Below are 16,242 nucleotides of genomic sequence, written 5' to 3' on the forward strand. Positions count from 1 at the left end.
GGCAGAAGAGAGAGAGGAGAAAGAGAAGCTGGATTCAGTAGTTCCAAAAATACTGATTGCATAGCTTGTTTTCAACAGTAGGATGTTATGCAATGCTTGAAAGGAGCCTGTTCTCCTGCAGCATCACACCAAAACAATCATCTAATTTTGTAAGATTTCATAGAGCCAATGCATTTGTTAATAAAATGAACACTTTCGGTAGTACATCACTCCACTGAAAGATGTAATTGCAATATCCACAGCATTCTTAACCATACTGGATATCGTTAAACAAACACTTTCCTGCACATTGTCACATCATTTTGACAACAAAGCAAAGACTAGCTTCCCACACCCCCCCCACCCCCGTGTCATTATTAGTGTAAACCTAGTTTCTGGAATAATTTTCCTTCTACCAAAACTGTAAACACTGGAAATATCAAAATTACTAATAAAAATGCAATTTCTTTTTGCTGCCTTTCTCAATCCAATTTTTTAAAATGACAAATAAAACACCAAGGGGGGAAAAATGAGTATACATCCATCTGTGGTCATTGTCAAGCAGATGAGAAACTTGCTACATCAATCCACCAAATAAAATGTCTGCCAGGAGCCACAACATTTCAATAAATTGATAATTATAAAGCAAAGGATGAAGGAAAAAAAACAGGTCATCCGTAAGGCTTGAAAACAGCTAAAGAGCAAATGAAAGATAAATATTTTCCAAATATTTATCCTGGAAACAATATCATTCCTTCCTTTTGCTAAAAGGCACTTTGCATGACAACAGGACTTCTACTGTTATGCTGCACTGAGTTTGCATGGGTGGTTTGTAGCCCCTGCTTTATTCATTCAGTGCCATGTGTGTATGACATATGTATACTTAATCACCATACGACTGCAGCAATATAAGGAACAAAGCCACTATTATAATCTTCAAATGCAATTCACAGTTATGCAGCATTTTACTATCTTTATAAATGCACATCTTTGTACAAAGCGCGTTCAGGTGTGCACCTCAGAATAAAGCAAATGTTTCATTCCAACCTAAGGCTCTATAGCTCGGCTGCAAATGAATCTACAGTTTGCTGCATTTGAAAACACAGCATGAAACTCACATCGCTCTTCAGAGACATTTTTAGAATGCTCATTTGGAAGAAAGTCTTCAGTGCACTAATGAAAACGTGGAGGGATCTCTCAGCACTTTCCCCACCGACTGCAGCTGCCCCGGTTTTCTGCCACTGAAGTTACCATTTCAGTTGGATAATGGTTTAAATAAAAATCTTAGGCTTTTTAAAGAACTGGAAAAAAATGCATGAGAATTGATTCGACAAGTCGTCATCTTTTCCAGATCACTTGGACTCAAAGGGGGATTTCTAATACATTGTGCCTGCTTCTGAAAAGCAATTTTATTTATTTATTTTTTTTTAAACAACCGGCAAATCATTTTTATTTTCAAACACGGAACGGTACTCAAACAGAGCTGCAACGAATCTGAGGGGGACTTGAGTACGCCGATGCATTTTCATCCCTTAGGAAGCATGCGGTAAGGATTTCCTTTTCTAACTCGGACTGATTCTTTTATATCTATAAATTATAAACAGTTTATAGCTGTTTTTGTTAAAAATCGTGTTAAATCTTAAAGACAATGTTGTTATCACTATTATAAAGGCTTTACTGCAAAGATACTTCTTTTACTGATGGGATTTCAATGAACCAAATCACTCAAGATGAAAACTACAGATGTAACAAATTGAGCAAAAACTGACAAGACTGTGGAAAGATTATTTGAGTGAGCAATGAATGGTTTCGGATATCTTTCTAGAGGACCACAAAATCTTTTACTGGCAATATTAAGATCACAAGCCTTTTCAAAAGCAAACAAATGACATGTTTTCTACTGGAATATTACTGGCTTAAAATTTGACAAGGAAAATAAGAAATGTAAATACCAAAATAGTTTTATATCTGAACTGGATATATTCTGATAACATCTTTGAACATTTCAAACCTGCAGCAAGACAAACAACAGTGTAGTAGGAAATGTGCAGAATTTTGCAGTTGTTGTTTTGAAAAGGACTATATATAACTGACAGAGAAAACTGAAGGTGGTAGATAAAAAGGATCTCCGAAAACGATATCACAAAGCATTTGTTATTGGCGACGATAATAAAGATACTTTAATATAGTTACCTCAGCATACAGTTGTTGGATTAGTGAAATTGTCCAATAGAAAAATGGGCATCTCTGCCATCACTGAAGCAGAGAAAGTAAGTCTCCAAGGAGAGAAAGAAGACAGAGAGGAGTCTATTCTTGCTCTGCTGGGGATCATAGGAACAATTCTGAATCTTCTAGTGATCATCTTTGTATACATCTATACTACGTTCTGAATGCTCAGAAGCTGATGAAAAGCAACAAACTAGCCCCAAAAGTTCTTCAGAATATTTTCGTATCATAAGACCATAAGATGCAGGAGCGGAGTTAGGCCATTTGGCCCATCGAGTCTGCTCTGTCATTTGATCATGGCTGATTTATTTTCCTTCTCAAACCCATAAGATGAAGCAATGAAAGGAATACTCAAAAATGCATTATCTGAACCTTGCAAAAACATCAATAATTAAGCAACTGATTAAATAACATTGAGAATGTGAAACAACTATCTTCAGTCATATCACTGGAATTTTATTGCGAACTAACAGAACAGATGGGCATTATACTGAGTGGGTGGAAGACAATCAAACTGCCAGAAAGGGACTGATGCCTAATATCAGTGAATTACAAATGATTTTACTACAATATTTAAAAATGAATGCAGCTGAAACTTTGAAAAATACATAGGCATCACAGAGACAATTGTACAAGCTTTTTCCACAATTTATCTGCAATATTTGGATTATCACCTTTCTCATCTGCAAAGCTTTAGAGCAAAAGTAAAGCAAAATGATTAAATGGCATGAAAGTTGTTCCAAACATTTGTTTTCAAATTATGTAAGATGTTTGTAATTTTTGTCCTAATATGGATACCTACGATAATTTCCCCCCATTAATCTTACACAATCTACTGCTTGGAACATGTCTTCTATATTTTGATAAACTGATGGCTGTAATTTGTCACTTGGGACAATTCAATAAAACTCAGGCGGCTAAATTAGCCGATAACTTCAAAAATGTTAGTAAGTTACATGATTAAGTTTTAAAAGGCATACATTTGGAGATTATACCTCAATAAAACAAATATAAATGTTCAGTGTGTCTGTGATCATAAATTAAGGAAAAATCTCATCATCTCTGTGAATGAGACATTCTCTGCAAATGAGATCATTTCTGCATTTTCAAAAGAAACCATCAAGGGGTATTTCTCAGTGGGGAATAGGATGCTTGAAGAATGAGTGGGATACCTCAATGCTTGATGTTGGGCTATTACATCTTCTAAGTTAGGGCATTAATTGACTCAAAAGATTTACCCTCATGATAATCTAAGAGGGACTGCAGAATCGGAAGAGGAGGTAGATTAGAAAATGTTCAGAGTTGGAGGACTGGGCAAAGAGCAAGAGGAATATACTAACTACAAGGAAAAAAAATGCACCTACTCTCTGAATGGTGGTGAAACAATAGGAAGCAACATTGAAAATGTCTTGGAAACTTCAGCAAAGCCACACTGTCCAACCGCTCCAATGCAACAAGATAAAAAAATTGATATTGACTATTGAGATCTCAGCAGAAAATATCAGGATTAAACTGTAGGGTATCCAATTTTGCTCAACTTATACAATGTAATTTGATACACCAGCATGGAATTTTAAAACAAAAGGAAACAGCTATGGAGATGTTTGGATAGATGGCTGAAAATCTTGTTAATGATGAAGGTTTTAACAATTTTCTTAAAGGTAGAATGTAGAATAGGAGATTTAAGGAAGGAATTCCAGACTTTAGGGCTTTGGTAACTTGATAGCAAATAAATGATGAAATTGCTGACTATGTGGCCAAGTTTGCAGACAATATAAAGATAGGCACAAGGGCAGGTAGTGGTCGAGAAAGCAGAGAGTCTACAGAAGTCCTGACGAAGGGTCTCGGCCTGAAACGTTGACTGTACCTCTCCCTAGAGATGCTGCCTGGCCTGCTGCGTTCACCAGCAACTTTGATGTGTGTTGCTTGAGTCTACAGAAGGACTTATTAAGAGAATGGGCAAAGTGGCAAATGGAATACAGTGTAGGGAAGTGTATGGTCATGCATCTTAGTAGAAGGAATAAAGGCATAGACTATTTTCTAAACAGAAAGAAAATTCAAAAATCAGAGGTGCAAAGGGCCTTGGGAGTCTTCATGCAGGATTCCCTAAAAGTTAGTTTTCAGGTCTAGTTACATTTACCACCAATGTTAGCATTCATTTCAAGAGAACTAAAATATAAAACAAGGATGTCATGCTGAGGCTTAATAAGGTATTGGTCAGACCTCACTCAAAGTATTGTGAACAGTTTTGGGCCCCTTATCTAAGAAAAGATATGCTGGCATTGGAGAAGGTCCAGAGGAAGTCAATGTGAAAGATTCCAGGAATGAAAGGGTTAACCTATGAGGAGTGTTTGATGGCTCCAGTCTTGCACTGAACTTAGAAAAATGAAGGGGAATCTCAGTGAAACCTACTGAATATTGAAAGGTGTGGATATTGGAGAGAATGTTTTCTATGGTGTGGTGGGGGGGGAGGGGGGAGTCTAGAACAAGAGGGCACACCTCAGAATAGAGGGACATTCTTTCAGAACAGAGATGAGGAGGAATTCCTTTAGCCAGAGGGTAGTAAATCTGTGGAATTCATTGCCACTGAAGGCTTTGGAAGCCAAGTCATTGGATATATTTAAAGTGGTGGTTGTTAAGATCTTGATTAGTCAGGGCATCAAAGGTTACCGGGAGAAGGCAAGAGAATCGGGTTGATAAGGATAATAAATCAGCCATGATGGAGTGGTGAGCAGACTTGTGGTCTAAATGAGGAGATTTTTTTTTAAGGACAGTGTGTGCTTTGAGTGAGCTAGCTCAGTAAAAACAGGGATGATGGTAAATAAAATATCAAGGTAAGAGTTGGCCCAGACAGAGGAAAGGGAGAGAGCAGCCGCGGCAATGACATTTCAAAAAAAGACAAACATCAGATATCTGACAGCCTTATAAACTTAATGTAGGCTTCAACATTTTCAGTTGATTTTCACTTAGACCGCTTTGTGTTTCTATACATATCGGATCTTTGGCTTGTACATCAATTGCTTTGTCATTTAGTATCTTCTCCAGAACATTAGAAGACCTTCTTGGAATCTTCACACCCTTCCACATTTTCTATATGCCACTCTAATTTCCAAAAAAAGTAAAATGCTGCAAATTCTGGAAATACGAATTAAAGACAGAAATCTGGGAAATACCAAGTGAGTCAGGCAGCATCTGTGAACAAATGAGAGTTAATGTTTCCAGTTGAAATATCAACCCATTGCATTTTTGTCTTCATTGATCTGGTCTGATCTGCTGACTATTACCTGCATTTTCAGTTCTTCCTCTGTGGGTGCTTCCTGATCTGAGTTCATTCAGTACCTTACTGTTGCAAATGTCTGAATATTTCACTTGCATTGGAAAAATTTGAAATTCTTGGTCCATTTGATTCATTTTCCAGTAGTGTCATGCTTCACAAGCTTTTCACCACTGTCACCAGCCCCCACCCCCTTCATCTTATTAAAAAAGGAAGATTTGAGATGCTGGAAATATCAACAAGTGGAACAACATCTGTGAAGGGGGCCATCTTATCTTTTCAACTTGAAGATTTTACAAAGTCTTCATCACTCATCACAATGAAAGGTTATTAAACAAACACTGACTCATTTCTCTCCACAGGTGCTGCAGGTTATTTTCAGCATTTTCTCATTTAGTTTTATCTTTTTTTTTAATACAATTGCTGACATTTGACATTCAGTGCAGGTTATGCAACAAATATGACATATGAAAGCATTTGTATTAAAAAAATTCTCGAAATTTCAAACAGAAATTGTTGGACATACATAAATTAGTCAGGTCTGCCAAGTAAAAAGGCATCAATTCCTCAGGATTTTCCTGAATCCAGTGTTGAAGCAGTACAAATATTAGAAATAGATCCATTATGAAAAGGTTTCAAAGTAAAAATTGTATCAATTAAATTCTTAACTGGACATTTAGGAAATGTATAAAGTTGAGAACACAAGAAGTCTCTAATCTGTAAATATCTAAAAAAAATTTGAGAAACACTCCGTTAGACAAATTTAAGAAACCTCTGGGAACATGACCTCCAGATTTCAATTGATGAGGATACTTGGAATGAAATTTTTTTTAAAACTTGTTCACACCTCTTCATTATGTGCACGGCACTCTCTTTTACAATTTAAAGTGGTTCATAGAGCCTATATGACTAAAGATAAGCTCTCTCGTTTTTACTCAGATTTTTCTCCATACTGTAATAGGTGTAATGTCGAAGAGGTCTCTCTAAATCATATGTTTTGGTCCTGCCCACGGCTTGATAAATTTTGGGAAGAAGTATTTCAAATTTTCTCGGAGCTTTTTAAAGTAAACTTTAAACTCAACCATCTGACTGCCTTGTTTGGCATTGTTGGAGGAAATGATTTTACTCTTAAGCCAAATTATTTGTGTATTTTGGCTTTTATTTCCCTTTTAGCCAGAAGAGTTTTGTTGCTGAAATGGGAAGATGCTGCTCCACCTACTCATGCCCATTGGTTGATTGATGTTATGTCATGTTTAAATCTGGAGAAGATTAGGTGTTCTATTTCTATACCTAGACAAGTATTTTTTCACATTATGGGGACCCTAGAACATAGAACCATAGAACATTACAACACAGAAACAGGCCTTTTGGCCCTTCTTGGCTGTGCCGAATCATTTTTTTGCCTAGTCCCACTGACCTGCACCTGGACCATATCCCCTCCATACGCCTCTCATTCATATACCTATCCAAGTGTTTCTTTTTTTTTTGTAATTTATTTTTTTTATTGAATTTCATCATCAAACATTTCCATAAGATTTATTTTTGATACTGTACATATATAATCACTTGGAACTACTTTCACAATTTTTGATTTGGGCAGCAATGATGATGGCAATTATGTTTGAATTTACGACTATGTCAGAGATTTTTTTTCCCTTTTCTTTTAACCAAACAGCTGTTTTTTTTCTCTCGCTGTTATTCTGTTTTGTTATGGGGTTTTGATTTTGCTTTTGCTTTAGATTAGAATAAAATATTTTTTCAATATTACGGTTAATTTACTATACATAGTTATGCGGCAATTCAATCTTGTTTCTGTTTCCATAATATCAATGCATTTTGTATTAGTCTATGCAAGTAATTAATAAAAATATTGTAAAAGCAGTACAAACAGCAGAAACATTAACCTCTTATCTTCTCATAAGAGTGCTGTTTTACAGTACCATAATTTCTGGTTTTATGTCTGCACATTAGAGTTAGAGCAGAAGAAATGCCTATGGAATATGCCCAAATGGAATTCAGTAAACTAACCTTCTGTATGCTAAATTCTTAAATATTCCCATGTGAGTTCAAATATGAATAACATTACATCACTATTTAAACAAGTACCACAAAAATAACATTCATGAAAATGATGATTGGCCATTTACAAACAAGATTTTGAATATTCTTTGCAAAATGAACTTTATTGCTAGTCCCTGCAGGAACCACTACAACTGAATGAAGTACATAAATATTTTATCAGCCAAGGCGATGCATACTTAAAAAGCACAAATCCTTAGCACAGCACGGAGGCTCTAATTAGCTGCTGCTTAGCCAGTTTTAAAGGGAGGAATGCACTTGTGGACAACTTAACATTTTATACAAGTGTGGAAAACCTACTGGGCATCAGAACCAAGTGAAAACAAGAAAAGGTTCATGAAAAACAGAGCAGCGCTGTCACACTGAAGAGAAAATCAGTTATAATAAAAGTGATCGACAGATAACTGAATTCTAGTGTCAGCAGCAATACTGCAGAGGGAAAAGAAGATTATGAAACCTTTCAAAATTCAGTTTTAATTTCTTTCCACCCACAAGCAGAACAAAAAATTCCCAGGAAGATCCCAATGGCTTTGTTGCAAAATAATACCACCCCTTTGCAATGAGGTGAAACAGGATAAAAGGACACATAAAAGTTATGAGGTACGTGACATTGCTAATTTTATCCCATTTAATTAGAAAAAATCTAACGATAATATTTCAGTTCCAACTGATTCAACAACTCTTGGTGATCCAAGAACCCGACATCCTGGTAAATTCTGCATCCTCTCTAAAGCTTCCATATCGCTCCTATAATGAGGTAACCAGAATAGAACACAATACTCCAAGTGTGGTCTAATCAGAGTTTTATAGAGCTGCAACATTACCACGCAGATCATAAACTCAGTCTCCAGAATAATAAAGGCCAATGCACAACACAGCTTCTTAACCATGCTATGAACTTGCACGGTAACTTCTAGGGATCTATGGATGTGGACCCCAAGATCCCCGTTTCCACACTGCTAACAATCCGGCCATTAACCCTGTGTTCTTCCTTCAATTTTAACCTGCTAAAGTGCATCACTTCAGTCTTCTGCATTGAACTCCACCTGCCACTTCTCAGCCCATCTCTCCATCTTATCAATGTTCTGTTGAAAATCACGACAAACTTCAACACTATCTACACCGCTAACTTTTCTGTGATCCTCAAACTTGCTACCCATCTTTCCGCTTCCTCGCCAAATCATTTATGAAAATTGTAAAAAGCAGGGGCCTCAGAATAGGAACACCACTGATCACCAATCTCCAGGCAGAATATACTCCACATAGTACCACCCTCTGCCTTCTGTGGGCAAGCCAAATTTGAATCCATACAGTCAAGTTTCCCTGAATCATCTTCTGGCTGTTCAATTAAATAATCAATTGACTTTGAAGATTGCTCCAATGCTTTAACATTGAATCTCCTTATTTTTCAGATTTTGTGTGGCTTCAAAGTTAGTCTTATGATAACAAAATCTAAATTCCAAAACTATTGCTATAAACTCAAGCCAAAACCTTGTAGTCAAAAATCATTGGAATTTATAATGTTGCAAGGGTTTTAAAAAACAAATTCCCAATGAGAATACAAAGTAATTATTAAGCATTAATTATTAATTATGCTCAAAAGAGCAAAATGTTAAGGAGCCTGGCAATATGATATCCTGGCATAACAGTGGCACATCAGTGCCTCAGCAATCCACAATGCTGACTTCAGCAGTAGATGTGAAAAGATCTGAAGTGTGACAAATCTGGAATTACGAAAACCCAACATGCATCTGTTGGTGAGACTTCCCTGGTGGAAAATGATGACTACCACCAGTAGAGGCATTGATAATTACATGTTCTCCAAGGCCTGTGCCAAATTCACATGTATAAATTAGCAAGAATGTTTTGAGATTAATTATCTAGACATTCCATCCTAAACCATCAGGTGATCTTTCAGCCCGAATTGGTCATTAGTGAATACTTTAAAAAATCTCAACTCAAGGTCAATGCCATGTAATCCTTCAGCACTTCATTAAAGGGTCTTTGAGTATTTAAGCTCTGAATAACATGATGTGCAACTATTCATCAGGCTGTTGATGAGTAGGAAAAGCATGCTGGATTACTTCAACATGTATACCTACAATTTGAAGTGCCTGGCAGAGACATTCCATTCTCGTTTGGTCAGACTTCATGCAAAATGGGGATTTGTGGATGTTAAGGCGACATAAGGTACGAAGATAACACCTTGACAGAAGATCATTTATCATCTTGATGAATACTGGAGTATGCTTTAAGGTGAGCGAGCTATTTCTAGTGACTGCTTCCAACATTGTCATGTAAATGTTCTGAAACGAGAAACTGCTGTGATGAGGACATTCTCAGGTTGGAGGAGCAACACCTTATATTTCCTCTTGAAAGTCTCTAAATTGATAGCATGGACATCGATTTCTCTTCCTCCCCCCTTCTCTCATTTCTATTCTCCATCCTGGCTCCCCTCTTACCCCTTTTTCTCACCTTTCTCTGATGCCCCCCCTCCTTCCTTTCTTCTATGGTCCACTATCCTCTATCAGATTCTATCTACCCCCCTCCCACCTTCTTCCTACTTCGTTTCCAGTCCTGATGAAGGGTCCTGGACCAACATGTCAACTGTTTTTTCCCCTCCACAGATCCTGCTGAGTTCCTCCAACATTTTATGCATGTTATTTAAAAGAAATACTGGCCAAGAAGTTATTTGCAAAACAGAAAACAAAAAACAAACATATCCATTTTATCCAAGCTTATTTAAACTGCAGATCAAATTTATCAAACACAATCCTGATTAGCAACCAGGACAAACCTCATGGACTCTGCAAAATAAGAGGTCATGTGCTTGTTATTTTAGTGACTCATTTAAATAATGTACAACTTTCAAACAATTCAGATTATTTAATACCTTCATGGCAAATTGGCCTAAATAAATATTGTTTAAAAAAAGTGTTGGAAATACTCAGCAGGACAAGCTACAACTGAACCATTAAATTTGTTCCTCTTCCTACAGACGAGTCCTGATGTGTTCATTATTTCTAGCATTTTCTGTTTTTCAGCATGTGCCAGCACGTGCTTCTTTTGTGTTTAAACATTGTTAAAATACTAGTTGTATTTCACAGATGGTTCTTTAGAAATTGACGTAGCAAAGCTATTTACAATAACCAATGGACACTCTGCTAATGTTTCAAATGAATCTTGTAGTACCTTCAGCATATCAACAATGACTTGATTAAATCTGTAATTGTATCTAAATTGGATATTCTACTACAGGTTTTCAGGCTGCACTGAAGAGCAAATTAAGATATAAAAGTGACTGTGTGTATAAAACAATCTGTAATACCCAAACAAATGAGGAACTCTCTTTACAATGAGCAATTTTAAAAGTAAAATGTCAGGGGACAGATTCTTTAAACTTTACAAAAATCCACAGTGAGAAACTCCTACTCTTAGTTTGGCAAAGATCACTGATGAAAACCATTTTAAAGATTGAGTAAGTGCAAGCCCAGTGGAAACCAGTGTTGCATATAACTTGCTGTACACACAGATGTTGAGAAATCTTGCATGCAAAGGACAACCTTGGGCATGATCTACCTCAGTGAATCTCTAAAGCTCAAAGGACTGTGTTTAAGAAGCCAATTGCCCTGTCAGAAGAAGATATGTATGATATTAAAAGTACAGAAAGAACACAACATTCACGAGTAGACTGAATTTAAATTTGAAAGGCTATTTAATGTACAACAAGATTCTGAAATAGGAGGGGCCAGGTAACGAAAATCCAAAATCCAGGATAAAACTGATGGCAAGTAATTATGAGTATTGGCATTATATATCAGACCATAACAAAATGAAAACAAAAGCAGAGAAGAGGTGGGGATATTAGGGTGGTAAGAGCAAGGAATAGACTGCAGCAGCCAAAGATAGTAGCAAGAAGATAAGAGACAACAAAAACATGAGGAATTCTGCAGATGCTGGAAATTCAAACAACCCACATCAAAGTTGCTGGTGAACGCAGCAGGCCAGGCAGCATCTCTAGGAAGAGGTACAGTCGACGTTTCGGGCCGAGACCCTTCGTCAGGACTAACTGAAGGAAGAGCTAGTAAGAGATTTGAAAGTGGGAGGGGGAGGGGGAGATCCAAAATGATAGGAGAAGACAGGAGGGGGAGGGATGGAGCCAAGAGCTGGACAAGTGATCAGCAAAGGGGATACGAGAGGATCATGGGACAGGAGGCCCAGGGAGAAAGAAAAGGGGGAGGGAGGGAAAAACCCAGAGGATGGGCAAGGGGTATAGTGAGAGGGACAGAGGGAGAAAAAGGAGACAGAGACAACAACACTGCATTTACTGATATAGTAGTGACAGAAGAGGAGATTATGGCTGGATGGAGACTGCATTGTTAAAGAAAATGCAATCTTACTTTTCAGACATGGGTATTACTGGAAAGGTCACCATTTACTAGCACAGCAGTGATGGTAAGCTGATTTCTTAAGCAGCAGCAATACTGCTAGTGAAGGTACTTCCACACTGCTGTCGCATAGGGTGTTCTAGAGTGTATAGATTCAGCCGCATAAAGTAGTGGCGGCACACTAGTGTAATGATTAGCACAACCCTTTACAGTACCAACGACATGGGTTCAATTCCCATCACTGTCTGTAAGGAGCTTGTATGTTCTCCCCATGGCTATGGAGGTTTCCTCTGGGTGCTCCGATTTCCTCCATTGGCCCAAGGACGGCTAATTGGTCTGTACGTTGTCCCACGATTAGGGTCGAGGTAAATCAGGGGCTGCTGGGCGGCTTGGCTTGAAGGGCTGGAACAGCCTATTCCACACTGTATCTCAACAAATAAAGTGGCACATATCTCCACATCAGAGTGGACAGCAATGTGAGTGGGAATCCCTGGTATTCCTAATCACCAGATTTGATTCTTCTTGGCTTTTAAATTGCTGCAAGATCAGTCCAGACTCGTCTAAATATACCCTATTTTTTTCCCCCCCAGAAACCTAGGGTGTACACCATTTAGTCCAGGTGACTTATCTAACTTCAGAACTTTCAGTTTCCTAAGAATCTTCTCCCTAGTTATGTAATGTCAAGCAACACACACAAAATACTGGAGGAAGTCAGCAGGCCGGGCAGCATCTATGGAAAAGAGTACAGACGACGATTTGGGACAAAGGGTTTCTGCCCTTCTGCCATCATCCTTGCCAGTGTTCTTTTCCAATCAATTCTGGCCAACTCTTCTCTCATGCCTCTGCAATTTCCTTTACTTCACTACAATACTGATACAACTTCAGCATCTCCTTTTCAAAATTCAGGGTGAATTTGATATTATGATCACTTGCCCCCAAGGGTTCTTTGATCTTAGCACTCTAATCAATTCCAGTTCATTGCACAACACCCAATCCTCCAGTGGACTCAACCATGAGCTATTCTAAAAAGCCATCTTGTAAGCACTCCAGAAAATTTCCCCTCTTGGAATGCAGCAGCAACCTGATTTTCCCCAATCAACCTGCATATTGAAATCCCCCATGACTATTGTAACATTGATCTTTTGGCATGCATTTTCTATCTCCCATTGTAATTTGTAGACCACATCCTTACTGCTTGGGGGTCTGTATACCACTCCCATCAGGGTCTTTTAACCCTTGCAGTTCCTTAGCTCTATTCACAATGATTCAACATCTTCCAACCCTATGTCTCCTCTTGATAATGATTTGATAGCATTTTTTACCAACAGAGTAATGCCACTCCCTCTGCCTTCCTGCCTGTCTTTATTAATAAGGCTCTTTTACTTTTCCAGTACATTAGCAATAACTGTACTAATTATACATGTGTACAGGCAACAATACCAGATATGCCAGAATACATTGCAAGAGAATAATAAAACCAGATGCGTAAACATACACTGCATAAAGAGGAAAGCACCAAATACCATCATGTAGTATTAAGAAACAGAAATGGCATACTTAACAAGTCTAAAAAAAACTTTTACAGAAATTGATACACAAAATGTCTTCCTAAGTATATTAAGTCTGCTCAATGTTGCATTACCCTATTATAATCAGTTCTTTGATCTAAAATCTGATTGAGAAAAGATCAAAATACATTGTATTTTGGCAACTATCTGTAAGGTAGAACTACTGTAATGTCTCTCACAAAGTTCCATTTTCTTGTTCCCTATCAATCGGATCGAGTTCTCAGTATTCTCAAGAGGGAAGGTGAGCAGCCAGATGTCGTGGTCCATGTAGGGACCAATGATGTGGATAGGAAGGAGGAGGAGGTCCTGCAAAGAGAGTTTAGGGAGTTAGGTGCAAAGTTGAAGGACAGGACCTCCAGGGTTGCAATCTCAGGATTGCTACCCGTGCCACGTGCTAGTGAGGCTAGAAATAGGAAGATAATGCAGCTAAATACATGGCTAAGGAGCTGGTGCAGGAGGGAGGGCTTCATGTTTCTGGACAATTGGGCCCTGTTCCATGGAAGGTGGGACCTGTTCCGACAGGATGGGTTGCACCAGAACTGGAGGGGGACTAACATCCTTGTGGGAATGTTTGCTAGTGCTGCTCCGGGGGGGGGGTTAAAACTAGATTTGCAGGAGGAGGGGAACCAGAGTGTTAGAGCAGATGGTGAGGTGGAGGAGGATAAAGGTCATGTGAGAACTGCAAGTATAGACAGAATCAAAGGTTCGTACGAGATAGAAATATTCTCAGGTGCATCTACTTCAATGCAAGGAGTATTGTAGGTAAGGCAGATGAGCTCAGGACATGGATTAGCACGGGGGATTAGGACATTATTGCTATTACTAAGACTTGGTTACAGGAAGGGCAGAACTAGCAGCTTAATGTTCCGGGGTTCCGTTGTTTCAGACGTGACAGAGGGGAAGGAATGAAAGGGGGAGGAGTGGCATTACTAGTCAGGGAGAATATCACAGCTGTGCGAAGACAGGACAGCCTGAAGGGCTCGTCTACAGAGGCCATATGGGTGGAGCTGAGGAACGGGAAAGGTGCGACCACACTAATAGGGTTGTATTATAGACCACCCAATAGTTAGAGAGAATTGGAGGAGCAAATCTGTAGAGAGGTAGCAGACCGATGAAAGAAACAGAAAGTTGTAACTTTCCACATATTGACTGGGAATCCCACACTGTGAAAGGGCTGGATGGCTTGGAGTTTGTCAAATGTGTTCAGGAAAGTTTTCTAAATCAAAATATAGAGGTACCAACGAGAGAGGATGCAACACTTGATCTCCTATTAGGGAACCAGACAGGTCAGGTGTCAGAAGTATGTGTGGGTGAACATTTTGGGTCCAGTGACCATAATGTCATTAGTTTCAAGTTAATTATGGATAAAGATAGATCTGGGTCTTCGAGTTGAGGTTCTAAATTGGAGAAAGGCCAATTTTGTGGAGATAAGAAAGGATCTAGGAAGAGTGGATTGGGACAAGTTGTTTTCTGGCAAGGATGTGTTCAGTAAGTGGAACGCCTTCAAAGGCGAAATTTTGAGAGTGCAGAGTTTGCATGTTCTTGCCAGGATTAAAGGCAAGGTTAATAGGCATAGGGAACCTTGGTTTTAAAGGGATATTGGCAATCTGGTTAAGAAAAAGAGGTGGAAAGCAGGTAAGGCAATTAGGAACAAATGAGGTACTTGAAGAGTATAGAAAATGTAAGAAAATACTAAAGGAGGAAATCAGGAAGGCAAAAAGAAGATATGAGGTTGCTTTGGCAGATAATGTGAAGGTAAACCTGAAGGGTTTCTACAAGTATACTAAAAAGAGAGTAAGGGAGAAAATTGGTCCTCCAGAAGATCAGAGTGGTCGTCTATGTGTGGAGCTTCAGGAGATGGGGGAGATCTTAGAGTATTTTTTCATCAGTATTTACTCAGGAAACTGGCAGAGTGTATATGGAAGGAAGGGAAACAAGCAGTAGTGTCATGAAACATATAGAGATTAAAGAGGAGAAGGTGCTTGCTGCCTCACAGTGAATAAAGGTAACTAAATCCCCCGGGCCTGACAGGATATTTCCTCGGACATTGAGAGACACTAGTGTAGAAACTGCAGGGGCCCTGGCAGAAATATTTAAAATGTCCTTAGCCACCCGCGTGGTGCCGGAGGACTGGAGGGTGGCTCATGTTGTTCCGTTGTTTAAAGCAGGCTCTAAAAGTAAAACAAGCACTTACAGACTGGTGAGCCTAACATCAGTAGTAGGTAAATTATTGGAAGGTGTTCTGAGAGATCGGATATACAAGTATTTGGACAGTCAGAGGCTGATTAGGGATAGTCAGCACGGCTTTGTGTGTGGTAGATCATGTTTAACGAATCTTGTAGAGTTTTTTGAGGAGGTTACCAAGAAAGTAGATGAGGGAAAAGCTATGGATGTTGTCCACATGGATTTTAGTAAAGCCTTTGACAAGGTCCCACATGGGAGGTTAGTTCAGAAAGTTCAGACACGAGGTATCCATAGAGAGGTTGTAAACTGGATTCGAAATTGGCTGCGTGGGAGAAGACAGAGAGTGGTAGTGGATGATTGCTCATCAGACTGGAGGCCTGTGACTACTGGTGTGCCTCAGGGATCTGTGCTGGGACCGTTGTTGTTTGTTGTCTATATCAATGATCTAGATGAAAATGTGGAAAACTGGATCAGCAAGTTTGTTGATGACACTAAGATTGGAGGTGTTGTGGACAGCGAGAAAGGCTTTCAAAGCTTGCAGAGG

At 38.7% G+C, this 16,242-nt stretch overlaps 1 protein-coding gene across 5 annotated transcripts in view; it reads right to left on the reverse strand.

Annotated features, from left to right (window-relative positions):
- birc6 (baculoviral IAP repeat containing 6) overlaps window positions 1-16,242 on the reverse strand; it is a 279,832-nt gene that overhangs the window by 49,211 nt on the left and 214,379 nt on the right. The gene's annotated exons all lie outside the window — the stretch shown is intronic.

The sequence above is a fragment of the Mobula hypostoma genome, chromosome 8 (genome assembly GCF_963921235.1).
Source record: "Mobula hypostoma chromosome 8, sMobHyp1.1, whole genome shotgun sequence".
NCBI classification, from domain to species: domain Eukaryota; kingdom Metazoa; phylum Chordata; class Chondrichthyes; order Myliobatiformes; family Myliobatidae; genus Mobula; species Mobula hypostoma.